Source organism: Chionomys nivalis, chromosome 20 (assembly GCF_950005125.1).
Source record: "Chionomys nivalis chromosome 20, mChiNiv1.1, whole genome shotgun sequence".
Lineage (NCBI taxonomy): Eukaryota > Metazoa > Chordata > Mammalia > Rodentia > Cricetidae > Chionomys > Chionomys nivalis.
Genome location: NC_080105.1, coordinates 32,350,649 through 32,375,450, shown reverse-complemented (window position 1 = coordinate 32,375,450; position 24,802 = coordinate 32,350,649). Strand labels below are relative to the sequence as shown.

The following is a 24,802-nucleotide window of genomic DNA, read 5'->3' as shown; positions in this document are numbered from 1 at the left end:
GGTCTCATCGCTTTCTGTAGCCACGCTAGCTGGTGGTCTCACCGCTTTCTGTACCTACACTGGCTGGTGGTCTCACTGCTTTCTGTGTTTGTAGGGATATAGCCCCACCCATTGGGGGCGTGTTCGCCTCGGGCTAATGTTTACGGATAAATCTGCCGGGAGTGATCCCAGCAGCCCTTTTTTTCTCTTGCTCCGCTGTGCTCCGAGGGAACCTGTGGTCCTGTAAGTCTATTTCCTTATTAAAGCTGTATATATCTATATAATCTGTCTGCATTCATTTGCGCCGCCACATGTGTTTTCTTTCTTTTGTCTAGAAATCAGAATAGTACAACTTGATGCTCATTAGGGTGGTCTCTGTATTTCTGGGACTAACCCACTGTCTTCAGTGCAAGCGTCCCTCCTTACCTGTGGCAGAATAAAAATAGTCACGAAAACTCCATCTGTGCTGAACAGGGGCATGGTTCTTCTTGTCGCCGTCTCCTCAATGATACAGCGTAATGTTTATAGTGTACTAAGCATTGCATGTAACCCAGCAACGATTTAAAGCACTACATGTGTAAGGGATATGGGTCAGTTATATACAAACACTGCCTCAATTTTCTCTAAGTGCTGTGAGCATCTTCAGGTTTCCAGATGCTTGGTGTTGGGGACCCTGGAACTAGTCCACAAGAGACACAGAGTGATGACTCTGATTTCTTTGTCCTCACATCTTCAAAAAGATCTCTAACAGCAAAAAGGGTCATCTGTTTTATTCCTAAGTGAGCGCGTGGAATAGTAAGGGGAAGTGAGATGAAAGCCTCCTATTAAGAGCGAAGAGTTGAACATGAATCTACGAATGACCCCACAGCCATAGCAAGAACCTTAGCAGCACGCACCATCCAGCTGACAGATTCACAATACTGGGCACCTCTATCGATAATCCAAATATTTGCTACCCTGCACCATGCTGCAGGCGTCAGTGGGCCAAGAGCCACTCCACCATAAAGTTTGATTCAGATGTCAGTCCTTGTACTGTTTGAAGGCGCTAGCTAAGTACAAAGATTTATTCAACTTTGTTGGGCATGTGACCTAGTGTTCTGTCCCTACTTTGTATTTCTGTGGATTGACTGGATTATCTGGACAGTTCATTGAAAAATGAAGGGTTCAGGAGAACTTAGGGACAAGTACAGCAAGTGCTCTTGATTGGTGATCTGATTGGATAAGTAAGGAATTTAAACCAAATAGCTCTTGCCGGTCAGAAAGTGCAAAACCAATACTCTTCAGTAATTCACTTCTGTATTTGTTTGTCTCAAGATTTTGGGGCTTAGAGTGAAAACCAACAGAAACAAAGCACGTTAGACAGAACTCTGGTTTTATAAATGCTGGCTTTGCATCACCCCAGACATCTGCTAGGGGCTACTGTGGTGTTACATGCGATGCTTTGCTGAAAATTATTGGTATGTTTTCCCATCGTGTTAAAGACCTATAACAAAACTGATACGTAAAAGCATAAGTTGATGACTGTACACACACATGCTCTCACACATACACACAAGCAAGGCAAAAACTATATTTTGATATATTTGTTTTTATCTGTATATCTACATGGAATTTTTTTTGGGAAGTTTAGAGATTATAGCGTAAGACTTCTCTAATCAACCTTTCCTCCTGGCAAATGCAGGACATATTTAATTATGTGGGAGGCGGTTGTTGTTGGGGTATACATACCCACAATTTTTAAGACCTTTTACACATTTTAAATTATGTGAATGCATGTATGTTCTGTGTGGATGTATGTGCACATGAGTGTAGGAACCTTTGAAGGACAGAGACATTGGATTCCATTGAAGCAGAAGACACAGGACATTGAAAGAAAGTCACACGACCTGGTGCTGGAAACCAAACGAGAGTTCACTGCAGTAAAAGTGCATGCTCGTAACTGCCCAGCCCTCTCTTCAGCCATATAAGCACAAGCTGTATCTTCAAAATGTTACCCAATTGTTTTTTGTTCAAAATTTCTACTTCTTATCCAAATAAAATTTAAATAGCTGAAATAATATTTAACATCGTATCGGGACATATCACAAATTCTACATTTACGCTATGCTCTGAACAAGTGAGCTAACTGGTAAGAATATATTATAGTAAGTGTCTTCATTGTCATATAAAAGAACCCCATCATTTGCTCAGAAATGACTTTATAGATATTACAGATTGAGGGGAATAATTTAATTTCCCCAACTGCACATTTTATTACTAAGTATGTAGATGTGTGTATGTGTGTAAATAATTTACGTGTTTAGACAATGTCATTCCCCTCCATATATCTTTAGACTTTTATGTATTCTTGGAGGATATTGGATAGGATAAATCAATCTTAAATATTAAAATTCATAATTGCTTATTGAATAAGCACACTCATTCTGAATGTCATAATAAATAATAGTTTAGAATTTTTTGGACTACCTCTGGTGCTGTTACTAAATATTTAAGAATGAACAAGCAGACCCATTTGGAATGTAGTAGATATATTTCCAGTCAGTTTAAAACACACAATTATTATTTATTATGTTTCCTGAGCTTAATAATCATGGGTGTGTGTGTGTTATGTGTGTTTGTGTTATTGGAGATTAAACACAGGACCTTATAAATTTTAGGCAAACACAGCTGTTTCCAGCCACTCTTTTCCTTGTTATTTTGAAAGGGTCTCACTAAACTTCCCAGATTGGACTTGAACCTACTATGTAACCCATGTAGGCTTTGAATTTGTAGATGCTTCAGAATTAGCCTTTAGGGTAGCTGGAGTTAGATGCTAGCACCACCGTTGACTAGTTGCGTAATTTTTAGCAACTTTTTCCTTAAAAAAAATAAACCTCATAAAATTTCTTCTTCTTTCCTACTTTTACTTTCTTTGATTTTATGTTTGAGAACAAAACAGCTCTGATTATAAAATGTTCTTGTGTAGTGAAATTACTTACTCTCTGCACTTCTTGGCTGTTGGTCACAGACACTAGAAGTCTGTGATGGTGTGTTCCTGAAAATTTACAGGATAAATGCAAGTGGCTTTATTTGTCATCACTACTTACATTGATAATAAATGAGTATTTGTTTTATCAAAGAACAAAAATTGATGGTAAACCAACTTTTGGTATGTTTGTGTGCATATAGGTTCATACTGTGTGCATCACCCAGATAGCTGCTTTGTGTCTAATTTGTAATGTTGGTGTTGCTGAGGGATGTGAATGGTTTCAACAGCTTGGAAGAATCAAAGATTCTGGGCTATATTGTTAATAATGGTAAAATAATGGCATATTTCTATGAAATAGTACCTTTATTATGAGGATACCTTTCTGTGTACACAGTTCACAAATATAACACTCACTAAAAACCAATTCGTTACTATTGCTTTAGACATCAGACAACGGTCATGTCTTTTCCTGTGTCAATCTGGTGCTCCAGTTTCTGATAGAACACTCACATTTCCGTGTTCGATGTAATTATATCTAATTTAGTAACACAAAGTGAAGAAACTGTTTTGGATAACACAAAATTAGAGGTGTCTTTCATTCATGTGATGATGATCAACAAACCCCTAAAATCTCTTGAGATTTGGTGCACCAAGAAACAAATGTCAGATGAGCATCAATGCTTATGATGCAGAACTGAGAATCGTATCAATGAGTGCATTTGCATCGTAGGGAATAACTAGTAAAGATTTTTTTCATTAACTTTGTGACTATTGAGCTATAGGGTCCATGCTTAATTCAGTAATGTTTAGATAATTCAAAGTAGCTTAATATACAATGTCAATCTGAGTTCTGTTATTTTGTTCTTTCAACTGTTTTCTTATAGTCTGTATACATTTGAATAAAACCTTAAGAAGTTCTTTAATACAAAATTTATATTTCTGAAAATATGTACATTATCCTGTTGATGTTTTTTACTTCTTTTTGCTTATGTATGCACCCTGTCGCTGTCAAGGATGAATTACAGTGCAATCTTTGACGGCAAATACTTTGTTTTGCTAAAAAGTTACATGTGCAAGTTTGTGTGAACACATGTATAAAGATGAATATGATTTACTGTTGCTCTCAGAGTTCAGTTTGTCTTCTATTATCTGCTAGCAATTAAAAGCCAATTAAGTATAGAGGGTGGTGATTTCTGCCGTCCTCAGCAGACATTCATCAACTTCTTGTCATAGCATGAGGAGGGGAAGCCAGGAAAATAAAGAACCCCTGCTGACTGGTTTTATGTCAAATTGACAGAAGCTGGAGTCATTGGAGAGGAAAGAGCCTCCACTGAGAAAATATCTCTGTAAGATCAGGCTATAGGCAAGCTGGTATGCCATTTTCTTACTTGGTGATTGATGGGGGAGGGCCCAGCTCACTGTGCTGGCCCAGCCAACCCTATGCTACTAGTGCTGGTTTCTATAAAAAAGCAAGCCGAGCAAGTCATGTGGAGCAAGTTGTACTATTCCATGGCCTCTGCACCAACTCCTGCCTCTGTATTCCTGCCCTTTTTGAGTTCCTACCCTGACTTCCTTCCCTAATGGACATCACTATGGGAATGTAAGCGAAATGAACCCTTTTCTCCCCAACTGGCTTGTGGTCAGGGTGTATCATCATAACAATAGTAACCCTAATGAGGACAAACCCCAAAAGGCAGTGGGTGAATCTTGAGCTTTCATGCCTCATCTCCACTCGTGTTCACTAATGAGATGGACATATGTCAGCAGGACTTCTGTAAAGGATTATGGTTCCCTCTTCATCTAGCCCCAAATTCTCAGACAGTTAAGAAGCTTATGGTAAAGTTTTACTTAACTCACTAATAAGAAGACCTCAAAAATGACAGAAAAAAAAAACGAAGATGAAAAGAATAACATTGACTTCAAGAGTCACCAGAGAAAGCAAAATAAACCAGGCACAAAACCACAAATACTATATGCTCTCACAAATGTATGAAAAACTAGTAATTTGGTCATAAGAAGTAGAGAGTAAAATAACACAAGAGTTTCAGCAAGAGAAAACGCGGTGGGGTGTAGAGAAGTGTCATTTGATACAGAATAGAGTTAGATCTGGCAATAAGTGTCTGTTGCCAAACAAGGTGTCACTGAGTAATTTGCTTACTATATATTCTAGAATAATTTTGAGTATTTACAATACAAAAATAAATGTTGGAGAAGATGGATATTTTAATACCCTGATGCGATGGTTGTCAACTGAACATATCTCTGTTGCAAGGAGAGGGCTGCTTGTTTGTCCCAGCTGCCCAGAACCAAAATAGTCACACAGAAACTATATTAATTAAAACACTGTTTGGTCCATTAGCTCTAACTTCTTATTAGCTAACTCTTACATGGTATTTTATCCCATTTCTATTAATCTGTGTATGGCCACCTGGCAGTGGCTTATTGACTAAGTCTCAGCAGCATGTCTTACTCTGGCGGTAGATCCATGGCCTCTCTCCAACTCTTTCCTTTTCCCAGCATTCAATTCTGTCTTCCCCGCCTACCTAAGTTCTGTCCTATCAACAGGCCAAGGCAGTTTCTTTATTCATTAACCAAGAAAAGCAACACACAGAGGGGACTCCCATTACAACAGTCCTCTGCGCAAACAGAAAGACAGTCTAGCAGCTGGAAGCAGGAGCCAGAAGCAAGAGAGTGGGCACACATTTACTTACCACTGCTTTTACAGTATAAGAGACCATGCCCAAGTGGGCTGGTATCTTAAAGGCTATTGGCTGAAGGAGCAGATTGTGCTCCCACAGCACATCTGGGTAGAGAAAATCTCAACTGAGGAATTGCATTCACTAGATTGTCCTGTGGACATATTTGTGGCACTTTTCCTTGATTGCTAATTGATGTAGAACACATGCTTCTGTGGTCAGTGCCATTCCTAGGCAGGTGGGCCTGATTGTTTGAGAAAGACAGCTGAATATGGTGATCCTGGAAGCATCTAGTAAGCATTATTCCTCCATGCCCTCTGCTTCAGTTCCTGTCTCCAGGCTTCTGTCTTTACTTCCTGCTTTGGCTTCCCTCAATGATGGAAATAAGTCAAATAAGCCTTTTCTTTACTAAGTGGTTTTTGATCAATATTTTAACACAGCAACAGAGATGCAAACGAGAATCCCTAATTTTGATCATACACATTGCATGTGCAGAAGTATGTACAGTTATTATGTATCTAAAATAAGAATCCCATTTCCCCAATATATTATAGGATATTGAGGGCAAGAACAGAATCTTTTTCAAAATCACATGACAGCTGGGTGTAGTGCAATGGCATGTATCTGTTGAGACTTCAGAGAGGCTGTGGCGAAAGATCAAGAGTGTGAAGCCAGCTAGAGCTACAAAGTAAGATCTTTTCAGGGGAAGAAAGGAAGTCAGCTAGCTAAAATAAGGAAATCTATTCATTCAAATGAACACAGTGAAATGATAGACCCTTAAGAGAACTTAAATGGCAATCAGGGGAATTAACTGAAACTCACACTGTGGCTCTGCTTATATAATTTCACTATTACCCTTTAAATGTTATACATTGTGCCATTGTGAGGGCAGGAACTCAAGCAAGAGCATGGAAGCTGCCATTGTTCCTGGAGACGGACTAGTAGGTCTTACGTTGTCACCATGCCCTTTATTTGATGATCCTTGTAAGAGCTGGAGAGATGGCTCAGTGGTTAAGAGCCCTTGCTCCTGCAGAGGACCCAGATTCAATTCCCAGAACCCACATGACAGCTCACAACCATCCATAACTCCAGTTCTGGGAGATCTAACACCCTCTTCTGACCTCTTGGTGGCATTCACATTGTAAAATTATACACATTCGAGAAAAATACCCATATATGTAAATAAATAAATCTTTAAAACATACAACTCTTTCCTTTTAACTACTTTAATATGACATTTACAGAAACATATTGTTCAGATTGGCAGAGCCCCTTCCAATAATTCATCTTGCACCATAGTGGCTCACACCAAAGAGAGGGCCTCTGCGGAGGCTTTTGAAAGGCATACTATTCTGTTAGATATTTTCCTAACACCTCGTAAAAAAGTGAACTTCCACCACTCCAGATGCATTTACCCTACTACAGAGCTGTTCACGGAGGCTATAAGGTCATTAAAGAGTGTGTTGGCAGCATTATCAGTGGTTGCTAAGGTTACAGAGAAATCCTAATGAGCTGCTGTTGCTGTATACATCAGGACTCTTGTCTGTTAAGACTCATTTTCTCCATTTAGCCCTCGCAGATAGTGAAATTACTCAGCGGAAAAAAAAAAAAAAAGACATCTTGAATTTTTCATGCAAAGGATGGAAATAGAAAACACTATCTTGAGTGAGGTAACCCAGACCCAAAAAGATGAATATGGTATGTACTCACTCATAAGTGGATTGTAGCCAAAAATAAAAGAAATTAAGCCTATAATTCGTGATCCTAGAGAAGCTAAATAAAAAGGTGAACCCAAAGAAAAAGATATAGTTATCCTCCTGGATATTGGGAGTAGACAAGATTGCCAGGCAAAAATTGGGAGCTTTGGGGTGGGGGTAAGGGGAGATGGGGAGAGAGAAGGGAGAAGGGGAGGATGGGGGGAGCTTGGGGGAATGGGACGGTTGGGATGGAGGAAGGGTGGATATGGAAGCAGGGAAGTATATATCTTAATTAAGGGAGCCATTTTAGGGTTGGCAAGAGACTTGACTCTAGAGGGGTTCCCAGGTGTCCAAGGAGATGTCTCCAGCTTGTTCCTTGGGCAACTGAGGAGAGGGAACCTGAAATGACCCTATCCTATACTGATGAATATCTTACATATCACCTTAGAACCTTCATCTGGCGATGGATGGAGATAGAGACAGAGACCCACATTGGAGCACTGGACTGAGCTCCCAAGGTCCAAATGAGGAGCAGAAGGAGGGAGAGCATGAGCAAGGAAGTCAGGACCGCGAGGGGTGCGCCCACCCACTGAGACGGTGGGGGCTGATCTCTTAACTGAGTTGTTTGAGGCAAATAGTAATTGTCTGTCCCTTTACAGAGGAAGGGGAAGGGAGGAGGGAGACAGGGAGGACCGAGTGGCAGGGAAGAAGGAGGGAGTGGCAGGGAGGAAGGAGAGCAGAGACTTGAATATATAATTGTATAACACTGTGATTTTTAAAATGCAGACCCAGTTTGCTCTAGCACATTCATCATCGGACATTTGTCTTCATACACACGTACCTGCTCTCTGGTCCTATGGAAGATACTAGCACCAGCATGGCTCACAGGTTTAGGCGCCATGCCTAGATATCCATATGATCCTTCTCATAGTAACAAAGATATGTGTAGAGATGCCACTACTATAATTACCTCTTCTGATGGAATTTATTTCATTCGTAACCTTAATCAAAGGTTACATGATTGAGTTATCAATGTACTTAAGTGCATTTGTTCAGAAAGAAGTATGTTAAAATATTCTTCCTCTAGAGCCAGGCAGTGGTGCCACACGACTTCAATGCCAGCACTGGAGAGGCAGAAGAAGGCAGATCTCTGTGAGTTTGAGGCCAGTCTGGTCTATAGAGTGAGTTCCAGGATAGACAAAGTTGTTACACAGAGAAATCCTGCCTCAAAAAACCAAAAAACCAACAAACAAAAATTCTTCCTCTAAATTGCATGGCCCTAAAAATGGCTCTGACTTACTGTGCGGGATCCAGGTCATCCTCCAATTCATGTTCCTTCTGCCTCGGCCTCCCCAGTGCTGAGATGGATGACACACACCAGCCCCCACACTCTGATTAAGCTCTAAGTTCTTTGTACGTGAATTTCTGTGCATTTTTTTTTACTTTGACAATTGGAAAACATATTTATATGTTAAATAAGTTGGAAATAGGCACATTTTAAAAATTCTGACAAAGAAACAACATGATTGTCCCTGTCCTATATAAAAATAGCATGCAACATCCTGGTGGGGCTGTAATTCCCTTAACAAATTTACTCAGATCCTATTTGAGGTTAGGTGGTATTATTATTATTGGAAGTTAAGCTCACTTTAGGCAAGGTATAACTCTATATACAATATGCTTTGTGAATTTTCACTTTGGTATTAAGGTTAAAGATCTGAAAGCCTATAGTATCTACTGATTTTCTTATATTTGTGTTCAAAAACTGGCAGAACCCTATATCCATAATTTAATAACTATGACAATGGGCTAATTCCTTAAATTATGATTTTGTTCTCTCCACCTCTATGGATAACCGTCTTTTGCTCATAAGACTTCAATGATGGTTCAATGGTCTCTTGCATAAAATCGTTCAAAATCACTTAAAGAGCCCATAGAGGTGGTGCCTATAATCCCAGCACTCAGCAAGCTGAGGTAGAGGAAGCTGAGGTAGGGGGGACCACTGTAGCTTTAGGGGTAAACTGAGACACACAGTGAGTTCCAGACAAACCTGGGCTATAGTATGCAAGACCCTGTCTCAGCAAGCAAACAGCTCACTTAAGGCTCACTTTGTCGGAATCAGCTGTTGCTGCTTTAAATTGAAGGGAAAGTAAGCTCTAACTTAGGATGTTAGGAGAAACATCCGGGAGGGCTATGTGTGCGCATGGGGTTTATTTCCTTCTTGCTGAGAATGTTCTTGAATCAGGAGGAAAACAGGTTGTCTTCCCCCTCCCGATGGCCAGGGAGCAACTCTTTCCCTGTGGGCCTGGTCCCCACTGGATTCCCAGTGCTGCTGTTTATTCTGCAAGAACGGCCACTTAGTTTTCTAGTAGCTTCAGGTCAGGAGGGGGGTTGATTGTCAGCTTAGGCAGAAGAACTTTGGTAACCCCTGCTTTCTTAGAAGCTCTGCTCTCTCTCCTCTCAGCTCCGATACACTCATCAGTCTGTAGAAATGCAGGCTTTCTCTTGTTTGGGGAAAAAAAGTCTACTCTTTATCTGCTACAGTTCCCAGTTAGGATTCTCTTTAACAAAAGACATATTTACAAAGAAAAAAACAGTCAGAAGTGTACACACACACACACCTCATGTATGCAAAGGAGACACTTTATCCATAAATCTCTATCATCTATCTGTCTATCTATCTATCTATCTATCTATCTATCTATCATCTATCCTATCATCTATCGATTATCTATCTATCTATCTATCTATCTATCTATCTATCTATCTATCTATCTATCTATGTGATATCTGATGAGCTAACCTGGGAGACTGAAACTTCACACCATAATCTGATGAGCTGTGGGAGGAAGCATGCGGTGAAGGACTGGTTAGGACAAGGTAAGATGAACACAGCAAGCAGGGTGGAGGTTTGCTCTGCAGTACTAAGTCTTCTCCACTGACTGGTATCCAGAGACAGTTTCCTTCTGCTGGCACAGGGGAGGGAGGGTGCATTTTCCTTTACAGACATACATTTCCTTCACAGAAGGTCACTTAGAGCTTGTTCTCAAATTTCTCCCGAGTCAGAGAGAAAAGAAAAACCCATTTGTGTCCTGACATTCTTCTTCCTCCGCTACCTGATCTACTGAGAAGTCAGCGAGCAGCCTCTTGCACCTGCCGCTAAGAGGACCTCTTACCATCCTACCTTCCTGTCCCAGCGGATGAACGGGGATTCCAAATAAACGCTTCTTCCCTTAAACCTTTTCTCCTGAGACGACAGTTCCTAAAGAACAACAGTAACAAAAATGTTCAAAACCCCAGTAAGGCAGATAGGACATGACATCGTCTGATCTCCCAGCGTATTTCAGGATGCTGCTTTCTAGGTCCGTTCCATTCTGTTTCTGAGACTCTCCTATCAGAGTCCTATCCAACTTCCCAGTTACCCCCACCGGCAGCTTTTCTCTCTGCAAAACTCTGTTGAAGAATGAGGCCACAGGGCGGATTCTCTGTCCTCTACTGACTCCTCCGCCACAACCCCGCAATGCAAGTAATAGGATGTTTTAAACTCAAAAGTAAATGATTTCCTGAGATGCTCTCTGGAGGCTCACGGAGGTGCGGAGCCTGCAGGGAAGCAATGAAAACCACTCTTAAAAGAAAGGAAGATAAAAGTGTGTGTGGGGGTGTGCATTTCAAATAGAGCCAGGAGGTTTCTCTGCTGCGCAGTTCCAACTTCTGCTGCGTGCCATCGCCACCTGTTGGTGACAGGCTTCTGAAAGCACCCGACTGAAAAGTTACTCCAGCCGGGAGCCTCGGTGCCCATCTGAAGTCACCAGGCTTTGTGTTGTAAGATAGAGACAGGTTCCAGAACATACCCGGTGAGGGCTCGATCTTTGAAGTACATTCTAAATTCCTGTCTATAGTTTCTTCTCTTTATCTTCTCAAGCTCCGTACCTCAGACAGGATTTCACATTTCCTGTCTTCCTCATGACACAGATTCCAGCTCTTCCTTCTTCCCCATGCTGCGTGGGCTGTTATTAGAGGCATGCGCAGCCACCCCAGCCTGTAGCATCTGAGTCTGAACTCATCAGAAGTAGGGGCAAGGGGCAATGAAGGGTTAGTTCAACCACTAGAATCTGGGGAAAATGGTTTTGGAACGATTCGGTCTGAGAAAACCTACAGTATACATGCATTCTGCTCTCCTTTGCCCATTTTGCTTTTCTTCTGTGCTACCCTTCACAAATTCATTCTAACTTATTGTTTTGTTGTTTTGGTTCTTTGGCTTTTATTCTTTTGATAGGGTCTCACGTAGCTCAGGCTGGCCTTGAAATCTGTATGTAGCCTTGGATGCCTGATCTTCCTGCCTCTACCTCTCAAGTGCTAGGGTTTCAGTCAAGTTAAAAATCCTTTCTCATCCCTGCCTCCCTCTGTCTTTCAAACATTGTCTCTAGATATTGAGAAGGCAGCAAGATTGTTGCCCAATAACCACTTGGAGACACAAAATAATGATAAAAGTAATAATCATAATATTTCCTTATAATCAAATTGCTCCACTTTATGGAACCGGAAGCAAATGTGTGTAGAAAGTTGTCCTTATCTGGTTCCCATGATACTGAGGAAAGGTGTTCCCTAAGCACCCTGGGTCAGCTCCTGGACCTGCTCTGAGGCCAAGGAGTCAGTCAGAGCAGAAATCCTACTTCTTCACAAGAAGCCTCTCTCTTTGGAGTTACCACATAGCCTCCCCGGACTTGGTTGACTTAAAAAATTGTTCATTTGGGAGGTCATGCAAATTAAGACATAGCAAATTTCCCTACCCTTGTGCAGTATCACCTCTGATGTGTATGTTAACGGTTACTAAGTTATGTGACAGGAACCTGAGGACCACTTTTGCTGAGAACAACACTTCTCACCTGTAGATGTCTGTAGATGCCTGTAGATGTCTGTAGATGTCTGTAGATGCCTGTAGATGCCTGTAGATGTCTGTAGATGCCTGTAGATGTCTGTAGATGCCTGTAGATGTCTGTAGATGCCTGTAGATGTCTGTAGATGCCTGTAGATGCCTGTAGATGCCTGTAGATGCCTGTAGATGTCTGTAGATGCCTGTAGATGTCTGTAGATGCCTATAGATGCCTGTAGATGTCTGTAGATGCCTGTAGATGTCTGTAGATGCCTGTAGATGTCTCTAGATGCCTGTAGATGTCTGACGGATGGCTAAGCAAGGCAGAGGAAGCAGCCACTGATAAATGATTTAGCCCAAGACAGAGTCTCCTGGTCTGGTTGCACTTTGTGTGCTGGGGATGTTTGTGCTTTTTTTTTTTAGTCATTCATTTTGTGTTGAAAATATTTTAACCCTGACACTAAGGATTTTTCTGGAGAATTACTCCTAAGCCTCTTTATTTATGACATTCACACAGGGATGCTTTGTAAATACCAGGTGTCCAAACGCCAGCCCGAGTTCTTCAGTCAGAATCTGGAATGAGAAGAGAAGGCGAGGGAGGCCGGGGAATTGTCAAAGTGGCTAGATATTGAATATTTCATCTGTCTTTTTCTAAACCATCTGCAGAAGAGAAATAAATAATTCTTCTAGCTATTGTGCTAAGCGTCCACTGTTGACAGCTGGGTATGAAAAGTTGGTCGGATTTGAGTATTTAAGAGATGCTAGCAGAACTACTTGTGACTTTGCTCCCAGCTATCCGGGCCCTGTTCCTGGACTCCACGTAAAGAAACGCCAGCAGTCTTTGCTATTTAACACGCGCGGTCCTGCCCGGCAGCTGCCAACTATGAAGCACCTGCAGTCCCTTCCAGAGTGACAAGCCAGGGAGGTGGGGAAAAGGCCACTAATAAGAGTTTCTTCTGTGAGAAAAAGGGGTAGCTCTCTTCCAGGTAGCAAGACACCTCTGAAGATGAGAACTTTCTTTATAAATGTTGATTTTTCTTCACTGAAGTCAGAATTTATCTTTGTATTTGAGGGAGGTAGAAAGAGGCAAAAAGCTTTCCCTGTGTCTGCTGGTTCTTAAACCTTAAGATTTAAGGGTCCTTTGTCCACCTGGAGATGAGAATCAAATTTCTCATGTGTGACTAGACATGGATATCTGTGCATGGAGATTCAGAGTGCCTGACTACAACCTTTTGTTTTGTCATCTGTATTATCTCTTATTTGGGGATTCTGGCAGTGAAGGTTGGGATGGTAGGGGACAGTTTCTTTTTTCTAAGACAGTCCACCTTTTACAATTTTAATTGTCTTATATTTAATACAAGAGGGCCATGTACTATGTAAACCGAATAAGGTTTATGTTGATAATGAAAATAACCGGTTGAAAATACCTATGTCATGATCATCTAAAATTTTGTTTGATGACAGACTAAAGAACTGAAATTTGTCTTTTAGGTGGAGTGCCTTTTTATTTAATGTTAAACATGACTTTGATAAAATATTGATTGAAGCTGGATATTGGATGACATTCCTGAAGGCTGAGGCCATAGGATGCAAGCTTGAAGCCAGGGATATCTACATAAAGGGCTTGAAGCCAACCTGTACATAAAGAAAGACCCTTCTGTAGGTGGAGTTTTCCTGTCCTGACTGCCTGGTTCCAAATCACTGACACTCAGGCTTGTTACATTTAAATTAACCCACATTTCTTATCTGGGCTTCGCCATGTGGCTCATGGCTTGTTACCTGTTGAGGATCAGCCTCAACAAAATGCTGGTAGGTAGAGTAGGGGCATGGGAAAATAAAAGATAGAAACCACAAGACAGTATCGGGAGAGCGTTTCGGGGACTCCTCAGATCCCGAAAATCACCCGTGTTTATCTTTCTACAACTTTTATACCAAACATAAACTGGGGGAGAAGGCAACAAAACACTTCATTAACATTATACAAGAGGTGAACTCATACAGCCAATTCTGGGGTCACTCCTCCCGGGTGTCCTCATAATTACAGTGGAAGGCACAGAAGTACATTGGCATATCCTGATCACCTGTTGGCATGGCACCAAGCTATCTCAAGTTCAAAAAGGGGGCCAGGCAGCCACCTCCTGATCTAGAAGGTGTGATGAAGCCTTGTTACTCGTCAAACTCTCTGGCCCTCAGATAAGGTAGGAAATGGGCCTGCATTTCTCGGCCCCCACAGTTACCTAATTTTCTATACATCCTGCTTCCTTGGTGACTGGCTGGCATCTCTCTGACTCCACCCTTCTTCATCCTAATATCCTCAGTTTGACTGTCCCACCTACCAGCTTAATGTTACTTATAAATGCTTGGTGAATAGCTCAGGCTACTAGCTAACTCTTACGCTTAGATTAACCCATATTTCCTATGTATGCTTCGCCACATGACTCCTGGCTTGCTGCCTAATTTTCTATACATCCTGCTTCCTCGGTGGCTGGCTGCCTTCCCTCGAACCCCGGCATTCTTCATTCCTGTATCTTCAGTTTGACAGTCCTGCCTAACTTTATCCTGCTTTACTATAGACCAATCAACTTCTTTATTAATCAATGAGAGTAATACATATTCACAGTGTACAGAGAATTATTCCACAGCACCCTTCTTTAACAAAGAAACAAATCATAAGAAAAGTGAAGTTGAATCTGACAGGTGTGCTTTGTTGGGTACCGTGTCAATCACTGGCGTATCTAAATTCTAAACTTCAGAGAATCTCATCTGGCATTGTCCAAGAGAGGAAGTGAGCTGTGCCAACTGTCAGGAGAAAGATTTCATTATTTCTTCTTTGTAGTTCTGACACGACTTGAATCTATTATTTCTCTCCAGGCTCTAGACAGATTTCTTTCTGTGAGATTTTCTGTGAGATCCTCATTATGATAGCTGCCTCTGGACCTTTTCCCTTCCTGCTGCACAATGGGGAAACTAGTTTTGGAGTTCCACAGAGCTTCAACAACAGGGCGATTGGAGCCACGCACAGAAGCCAACTGTCAGTCATATAAATCTCCTAGGGGCTCAACTCCAGACAGAGTGTAGAGATGGTGAGCTTAAAGCGCTTTTCTAAGTGCCGATTTGGTGCCTGTAATTGTAGGCCAACTGTCCCATCACTAATAGCACCATCACTTTCGGCCTGCTCCCCAGCCTGATAATCAAAAATATTGTCTTTCATTAAAATATGAATCACTTCCATCAGCTCTAAACTCTGAGTTCAGAGATGATGCTTTTCTCCTTTGTGTTGAGGCATTCTGGCAATGGCCCCCGAAGTGTAGCATTTTGACATAAGAATTGTCCTTAGCAAAAGCAACTGAAAGAGAAACATTTAAGATAAAATGTCTGACCATCCTCCTTTGCCCCTCTGGCCCTTTAAGACAGTTTCACTGTATACTGCAGGTTAGCCTTAAACTTGTAAGCCACGTGCATCAACAACCCCCTCCCCCAGAATTAAAGGCCAGGATAGGTCTTAATCATTAGGGTTAACTCTAGACCTCACCAGCCCAAATAATCTACATAACAGAATTTTTTATTCCAATCCTTAAAACTAGATTTCATCTTTAGAAGATGTTCCCCATATGTTCACTTCCCCATAGCAAACTTGAGGGGCATTTTCTCTGTAGATTCCTAGGTCTCCAACTTAGGCTCTAGAAATATAATAATGGCTATAAGGCACGTAACAAAACAAAAAGCCAGTGGCTTGGGAAATGGCACAGTTAAAGTGTTTGCCCCACTAAGCATGAGGACCTAAGTTCATTTGACCCAGGCCAAAAAGCTAAGTAATGTGGTCAACATCATGCTGGAAATGCAGAAGCAAGCAGATTCCAGGGCTCAGTTGCATGCAGATTTCTTGCTGGCCAGCCAGGCTAGCCAGTCTGTGAGCACAAGGTTCAAAGAAATCTAGTCTTACAAAAGACAGAGAGCAATAAAGAAAGACAGGTAATATCAGCCTCTGACTTTTACAAGTGCATATATACTGAAGGTGAGGGTGGAGAAGAGAGAGAGCGAGAGAGCGAGAGAACGAGAGAGAGAGAGAGAGAGAGAGAGAGAGAGAGAGAGAGAGAGAGAGAGAGGTGAATGCACATTCATGTGCACACCACAGATGTGCACATATGCATATACCACTGTCTTAGGGTTACTATTGCTATGATGAAACACCATGACTAAAGAAACTTGGGTAGGAAAGGGTTGTTTGGATTACATGTCCCGAGTCGCTGTTTATTTAGGGAAGGCAAGATAATAAGTCAAACCAAGCAGAAACCCACAGAGGGATGTTGTTTAATAGCTTGCTCCCCGTGGCTTACTCAGTCTGAATTCTTTTTTTTTTAAAAGATTTATTTATTATGTATACAACTTTCTGCCTCCATTTATACCGACACGCCAGAGGAGGGCGCCAGATCTCTTTACAGATGGTTTGGAGCCACCATGTGGTTGCTGGGAATTGAACTCAGGACCTCTGGAAGAGCAGACAGTGCTCTTAACCACTGAGCCATCTCTCCAGCCCTCAGTCTGAATTCTTATGGAACCCAGGGGCATCAGCCCAGAGTGGTACCACTTGTAATGGATGGGCCCTTGTTAATCACTAACTAAGAAAATCTACAGGCATGCCAGTAGCCCGACCTTATAGAAGCAACTGGGGTTCCTTCCTCTTGGATGACTACAGCAAGTGTCAAGTTGACACAAGACTAGCCAGCACAACCACACGCAAAACAAAATAAAAACGAGAAAAACGGTTTGCCTATATACTCCACACGTGAGTGTCGCAAAGAATGAGGATTGTTAGGGAGGCAGGGGAGTGCAGAAGATTGAGGGTTGTGTAAGACCTTAAACTAAATGAATGAAAAGCAGCTCACTGCTTCAGGATGGAGGAGGCAAAGGCAAGGTGTGGAGACCGGAGGCCTCGTGGGCATCTGCTGTTTCTCAGTTACCTTCAGATCAGAATAACCCATTTACCAAAGAGGCAGTTTAGATATAGCATTTTGCTGGCCCTTCAGCATCAAGGGACTGATGATTGTTGATAGCTATTTAATTGCTGAAAATATGTTGAAACAGTTCTTAAATAAGAGACAAAAAATGAACTGATTGAAAAAGAGCTATCCTAGGGATTTCCAAACACAAATTCATCATCCTAAAAGTTCTCCCTCACATTTTCAATTACCTGAGGTCAATTGTGGTTTGAAAATATTAATATTTATTTTGGCCCATTCAGGAAAGAGATACTATGATTTGGGATATGACTCAATAGTATAGCACTTTCTTGACATGCTTGAGACTTTGAGTTTGATCCAAGCACCATAAAAATAAATAAATGGGTTTAAATTTAGAACCTATATTCATATAGCTTTTGTTAAAATGCTGTAATCTGACTTTTCTATTTTATTATGTAAAAATAAAAAGATTAGACTTTGGAGTGAAGATCTTATTTGCTTTATTCTCTCTCTGTGTGTGTCTGTGTCTGTCTCTGTCTCTCTCTCCTCTCTCACTGTGTGTGTGTTGCTGGGAATTGAAACCAGCTCTTATGAATATTAGGCAAGCACTCTACCACAGAGTCATACCACATAAGGCTTAATCCATATCTTGTTATTCTAGCCCTGTGTCTTGCCCATATCTCTTAATAATTTCCTAAATTCACTTGTTCCTTGGCATCCCTGCAATACCAGGACTTTCTGCTGATAACAAGAGCTGTGGGTACTCGATCTTTTACGTAAATGGCATGGCATGATTCTTACATATAACCTACACACGTCCTGTATAAGTTATCTTTGCCTGTTGGTAGTACCAAATACAATGTAAGTAAGTACTATGCTGTGTGGTAAGTGCTACACTGTGTTGTTTGGGAAGCAATGGCAAAGAAAAACGTCTGGACGTGTTTAGTAAAGGTATGTTTTTATTTCTTCCTCAAATACTTTTTTCTTAATCTGAGGATGCGAAACCATGATGAAGATGGCTTATTTTTATCACTTTGGGGTTTTATTGCAAACAAGGATCCACGTCAAGAAGGGGAAGCCACTAGCGGAGTCATTGGAGTCTACCTGCTTGACTTCCCGACTTCCCTCTTTGCACTGTTGGCTACTGTTTGTTCAGCTGCCTCCGCTGTAGGGCCCAGGCCTAAGCTGTTTGTGTACCCAGTTCTTCCTGTCTGTCCACACATCTCTAGTGCTACTTCAACGAAGCTTCATCAGTTAAGGAGTCTGTAAGAAAAAGAGGGCACATGCACTTTTATACACTTGGTTTCAAAAACATTTGGCAAATTAAGTATTGACTAAAGACTCACACACTTTTTTGTTTTATCCATTAATTAATATAATTTACTTATAATTAGATTTTATTAAAACTTTGTTCATCCAGTATTTTTGATTATATCACTTCCTCCTCTCTCCATCTCCTTCCAGATCCTCCCCAACTTTCTACCTACTCAACTTCATATACTTTTTTCTTTTAAAAAACTTAAAAATAAAATTAAATGCAAATAAGGCAAAACATACCAAATGTAAAGAAAAAGTACACAAGAAGCAGGGATTCTGTTTTGTGTTGGCCAACTACTCCTGGGCGTGGCTTGCCCTGGAGTGTGGTTGATATGCATGGTGACGCTCCCTTGGAGAAACTGCTTTTCCCTTTCCCAGCAGGCATCACATTGTAGACAGCTTCTTGGTTAGGGTGGGGTTTTGTGGATGTCCCCCCTCCTCAGTGCTGGGATTCTAGGTGGTCTGGTTTAGGTCTTGCTCAACCTATTGCAATCTCTGTGAGTTCATATGTGTATCGGTCCTGTTGTATCTGGAAGATGCTATTTCCTCAGAGACATCAGCCACCTCTGGCTCTTACAATCTTTCTGCCTCCTCTTCCATATAGAACCCTGAGCCTGAGGAGATGACTTTGATGGAGACATTTCATATAGAACTGAGTGTTCCAAAGTCTCTTGCTGTCTACATTTTCCAGGTGGGTCTGTGTGTTAATTATCATCTACTGCAAGAAGAAGGTTTTCTGGAAGGGGTTGGGCAATGCTTTGATTCTCTATCAGATAAAGATACACACAAACAAATATATATATATATATATATATATATATATATATATATATATATATATACTTTATACACACACTCTAACTAAAGTATTACAGAACTGATTTAACTTCTGGAGCACTCTCTTTCTCTGCATAATTAAGGGCAAAGATCATTTGCTGCATAATTTATGGTATTTGTGTTCATGTAGATGGGAAAATGCAAGATCTTAAAATATGCTTGAAATAAGTTGTTCTCAAAACTAGCCCTTCCTGGAAATGCCAATTTACCTCAAAAGGAAACACCAGCTTTGTCTTGGCTCTAAGTGATCACTCATTATAAAATAATGTTGTTTCACATTATCAAATAGCAAATGGCACCTTGCAGTCTGAATAAAATCCATAAATTGGGACCAATTTGGATTTCTCGCTAAAGCATGCAAAAGAGTTAATCAGTTTCCACTGCGCATTTTCTCTGCAAATGTCAATCAGTTTATTCGATTTTTCTTTTCCAGCGAGTTTGCTTTCTTCTCTTTGAACCTTATTGCTGTTGTGTTTCCTGAGTCTTATTGGACTGGCTGCATCACCCGCGTGACTATTTGACTATTCAGCATCTGAATTTGAGCAGTTCACAGAAAGACAGACAGCCCTGCCTGCTTTGTTATGACACCTTTAGATGTAACTAAATGTAATTGGACCTAGAGAAACACATGCAAAGGCAATCAGAGTAGATGTAACATTCATCCTGCAGGATTCAGACTCACTCTCAGCCTCTAAATTGTCTGGACTTGAAGCAGAGAATTCTAACAGCTATTTGATTAATGTTTTAGAAAGGAGAGTCCTGTAGTTAAAAAAAAAAGCATCTTTTGGAATGGAGAAAAGGAAATTAAGGGGCATGAAAGTGAAGCTGTGACATCTAATTTTGCATTTGTCACAACAGCATATGACCTGGTAGTTTTCAGATTTTAATATGTATAGACATCAGCTACGGAGGTTATACAATGCAAATGACAGGGTCTTCTACTTGAGATTTTGATGCCGTGGGCATAGAATAGAGTCAAGAATCTGAAATTTGGAAAACTCGCTTCAGTTTGTGTGCATGTGTTTCTTGACGGGTACTTTGAGAAGCATCAACTACGCCATCATTTATCTATTGTTATGTGTTCCTGCACGTATGCAAATTATTCTGTGAAGTTAGTTCCTGCTGTAAAAGACACAGCTGAAGGAAAGTGAGAAAATACGGAGAATGTCGGATTCTTGCATACCGTTCTGGTTTGCTCTATGCTGCTGTGGTTAAACACTGTAACAGAAGAGGGGCTGCTATTACCTATCATAAGTCACAGCCCATTGTTGAAGGAAGCCAAGGCAGGGACTCAAGGTAGAAGCTCAAAGCAGCATCCATGGAGGCACACTGACTTGCTGCCAACGGTTTGCTCAGCCTACTTTCTCTGCAACCCAGGATACTTGCCTAAATGTGGCACCACCCACAGTGGTCTAAACCCCCCATCAGTCATTAAGCAAGAAAAGTCCCTATAGAAATGCCCAGAACCAGTCTGATGGAGACAATTCCTCATTTGCACCTTCCTCTTCCCAGGTGACTCTAGTTTATGTCAACTAATAACTACACTACATGCTTGCACTTAGTAAATTATGATGGAATTGCTTTCTAATTTATATCCAACTTTGGAGGTTCCACAAATATTTCTTGCCATTTAAAATGGCATGTTGGGTTTCTTAACTAGATTTTATAAGTATACGTATACAAATTAATTAGTCCATATGTATATAACATATATAAAACAATAATATATACAATCCCTTTGGCTCCTGGTGAATGATTTAAAAGTTTTTAACAATCTGTCTAAAGAAAGAGAACCAGAGGTTCAGAAAGCTGAAACTGGAAAAAGCTAGACAGAGTTCAAAATAATTGTGTCTTTGGTGTGTGAGTCTGTGCCCGTGCCTGTGTGGTTTGTTATATGGGCAAGAACCACATTTCTCCCATCAGGTACAGCACCTTCATTAAGGGAGACCGTCACTACTTCATCAAGGACGTCCACAGGTGCAACAATGGAGCTTAAATAATGGCATATTTTTTTACAAAATTCCTAGGTTAAAATATAATTGTATTACTCTCCCCCTTTCTCTTTCTCACCTTCAATCCCTGCTATTCCCCCTCCCCCAGACTCATCCCACATCTCTCCATCATTCCCTCTGAAATTAATGGCCTCTTTTTCTTTGGTTGTTGGTATATATGTATATTGGTTTATACATTTATATATGTGTATTTATATATGAATATAAATAAAGTCCCCTGAGTCCATTTAGTGTAACTTGGATGTATGTGATTTCAGGGCTGACAACATTTTATTGGATAACCATCAACATAGACAATGACAGTCAGTGACTCTGAGTGCTGACCTAAGAAAAGCCTTAGTACATAGACACCCTGTGTGTCTTTAGGCTATGGGAGATGACTGGCTCTCCTAGAACATAAGCAAAGACTTAAAACCAAGTTAAAATGACCATCAGGAAATAAAATAATGGTTACCACTTAAAGAAATGCTTGGTGGTTCTAGGCAGAGTTGAACAGTAAGCCACAGGCCAGTAAGCAAGCCGGGTAATATGAAAAGCCAGCTGTAAGTGAAGGAAATGATTTGTGTGAGCAGACAGATGTGGTATTCAGTAAAGCTAATACCTAGAAAAACAACTTCTTAAAGTAGGACAGAATGGAGATGTTTACCAAGGGCAGAAGTTCAGAAACTGCTAGGGAGAAGGCAGAACTACTCCAGAAAAATCCAGTAGGTGTTTTTGCTTTTCATTCCGAGTATGAAGATATATAATTATATTTTCCCAAACATGATCAAGAATAACAGACAATTAACAGCTAGGGCTGCTTTGACTGATGCAGCAGATGCTGAAAGAGCAGATTTTCTGAAGGAAGAGCTGCCGTATTCTTAGTTAAATTCCCTTTATCTTCTTTCTTCTTTTCTAGACTTGAGCTTATGAGTTTCATTTTGCAGCCTTCAATTGTTTTGCTGTCAGTTCCTTGCATGTCGCTTTGTTATACCAAGCCATGTGAGTGAGCCCTCTAAACGCGACTCTGCATCTTTAGCTGAGTGAAGGGGCTGAGTGATGAGCATCCCTGTCCAGCCACCAGCCAGGAGAGTATATTCACAGCCTCAGCTTGTACTCCTCAGCACCCAGGCAGCATGAATAGCTTGATGCTGTCAACCCCGTGACTGCTCTGGGGTTGGGCTATGCATCCCTCACCTCTGCTTGCCACCCCTGTTAGCATTAAAAAAAAATTACTGTCGTTATTCAGGTCTTATTTGGGCGGCTAGATTGTTGAAGTATAATGGGTGTAGCTTCCCCATCCGTCTTAGGAGTTACAATCTCACAGCAGACTTCCTTGTCCTCTGGCTCTGATAATCTACCCATTCCCTCTTCCATGATGTTCTCTGAGTCTTAGGTGTCATTAGTTGGATGTTAACAACAGACCAACAGGGGCCTCAGGATAAAGTCAGAAAATCTGGCTTCATTGTTCCTCACAGCCTTCATTGGAAATTGAGTTATGTGTTCCAGAATTCAACTTCTTACCTGCAACATGGAGAAGCTTAATCCTCATGTCAGATATTTGAAACCAAGCCGAAACCAGCCCTGTGTGGACAATGGATAGTATCTCTGGGTAGTTTTGGTTAGTAAATGACTTGACTTGCTAATAGTGCTTGTTTTCCTAGGAATAGATGTGTTAAAAGTAACAGTGTATAGGACAAAATTGTCCCTTCTACAGGCCAGTAGTGACCACCGTGAGAAGCAGTCGTGTTACATGTTTTCTAGCCCAAGAAATGGGACCCTCAAGTCTTCCTTCACCAAGAAGCAGTTTATTATTTCCTAAAGGCTGGAGCCCTGAATGTTTTATAGGCTTTCAATTCCTTCTGGCTTCTCTATTTCCTGTATATTGCTACTTACATTCTGACTGGAAGCTTTCAAGTAATGGCTGGGATGAGAAGGGAGAGGGGGATAAAGGGACTTCAGAAAGATGTGGTCAGTCTGCATGTCCACCCCATTGCACCAAAACACACATGTGCACACGTGGACACTGACCAATCCATTCTTTATTTAGCCCTCAGCAAACCCCCCTTTCTCCCTCTATGGCAGTAGGGTGATTCTATTGTATTGCGTCTGAAATCAAGTATATGCAAATAGACATATACCTTTATTCTTTGCCCATTTTGACCAAGAAGTTGAATATAATGATTTAGGGTTACTTCCCATACCCATAAATGACTTAGAACCAGGCTGATGTATCACCTTCAAGTTCAACACATAAAGCTTGCCTTGGGGGAAGTCTGGCTGAGTCTATAGGGTCCTATTGTAGCGTCTGACCGGGAAGATTTTTCTCTAGAACGAACCCTAGTTTTAAATAATGTGAGGAATACATTTTCCCCTATCACAGGCTCACCACCTCACTTTGCTTAATTATACCTTTTTAATGAGATACAGCTGCATCATTTGGACCTTGAGAACAAGGTGCCCTGAGTATGCTCCCAGCTCACTCATATAGCTAACTTAAGACACAGCCATATCTTCTCTAAAGTTTGTTTATCAGAGAAGAAAAGGTTCAAGTTGTTTTTTTTTTAGGTCTGAAATCTGAAAATAAATACTGACTACACTATTTTTTTTCTTTTCCCTCTCTTTTCATTCCTGTTTCCTTTTGTAAAGGAGTAATACTATTTAGATAGGTGTGCAGGAGAATAAAGTATTTTTTTATTTGTAATGCTTGCTGATTACCAGGGTACAGACAATCCTGCAGTGGCCAGTTTCAGGTTAGCAAGGTGAGAACACTGGATGATGAACTGACAGGACCCATACACAGTGTGTTTTCCAAGGCCTGCAGAAGCTGGCGCTAACACACAGCTGTCTGAACCACGCTAATCTTTTCACTGTTGCTTGCTGTTGTTTGTCAAACACATCTAACCATGTTTAGATATTTTTGGTTTTATGAGTTCTCTGGGAAGACGAACCATGTTCTTCTCAGCTATGTGTCATTAACCATTCTAATCTTCTGAAAGGTTGACCTCAGTTTGCACATTTCATCACCAAATATTTACAGAGCACTGAATATTACTGAGCACTAAATTGATGGGATTAAACAGTAAATACGGCAGACAAAATTCTTGCTCTCCCAGAACTTCAAGTTTATTTCCACATTATTCAAAGACTCTAACAGAACAAGACTGTTACAGTAGGTAAGCACAGATCTGCACATCGTAAACAAAAATGGATGTCATCTTTGTAATAAAAGAACTTATTGGTTCATAAAATTGCAAAGGCCAGATGTATTCCTGAGGCAAAGACTTAAGCACCAGAGACCCAGTTTGTGCCTTAATAATTTATCTTTCCTTCTTCCTTATGGGACCCACAGGCCCATGATATCCACATATGGTAGCAAGAGATGACTGGAGTATCAGACCTCCAACTTGACAGCCGGAAGGAAAAGGGGACCATTCAGGACTTTCTGTATGCCAAAGGGCAGGGATATTTGCTTATTTGTCT

At 41.0% G+C, this 24,802-nt stretch overlaps 1 pseudogene; it reads right to left on the bottom strand.

The window, feature by feature from the left end:
• Window positions 1–21,610: 21,610 nt before the first annotated feature.
• LOC130862614 (probable G-protein coupled receptor 160) lies at window positions 21,611–22,298 on the bottom strand (annotated as a pseudogene).
• Window positions 22,299–24,802: the final 2,504 nt, after the last annotated feature.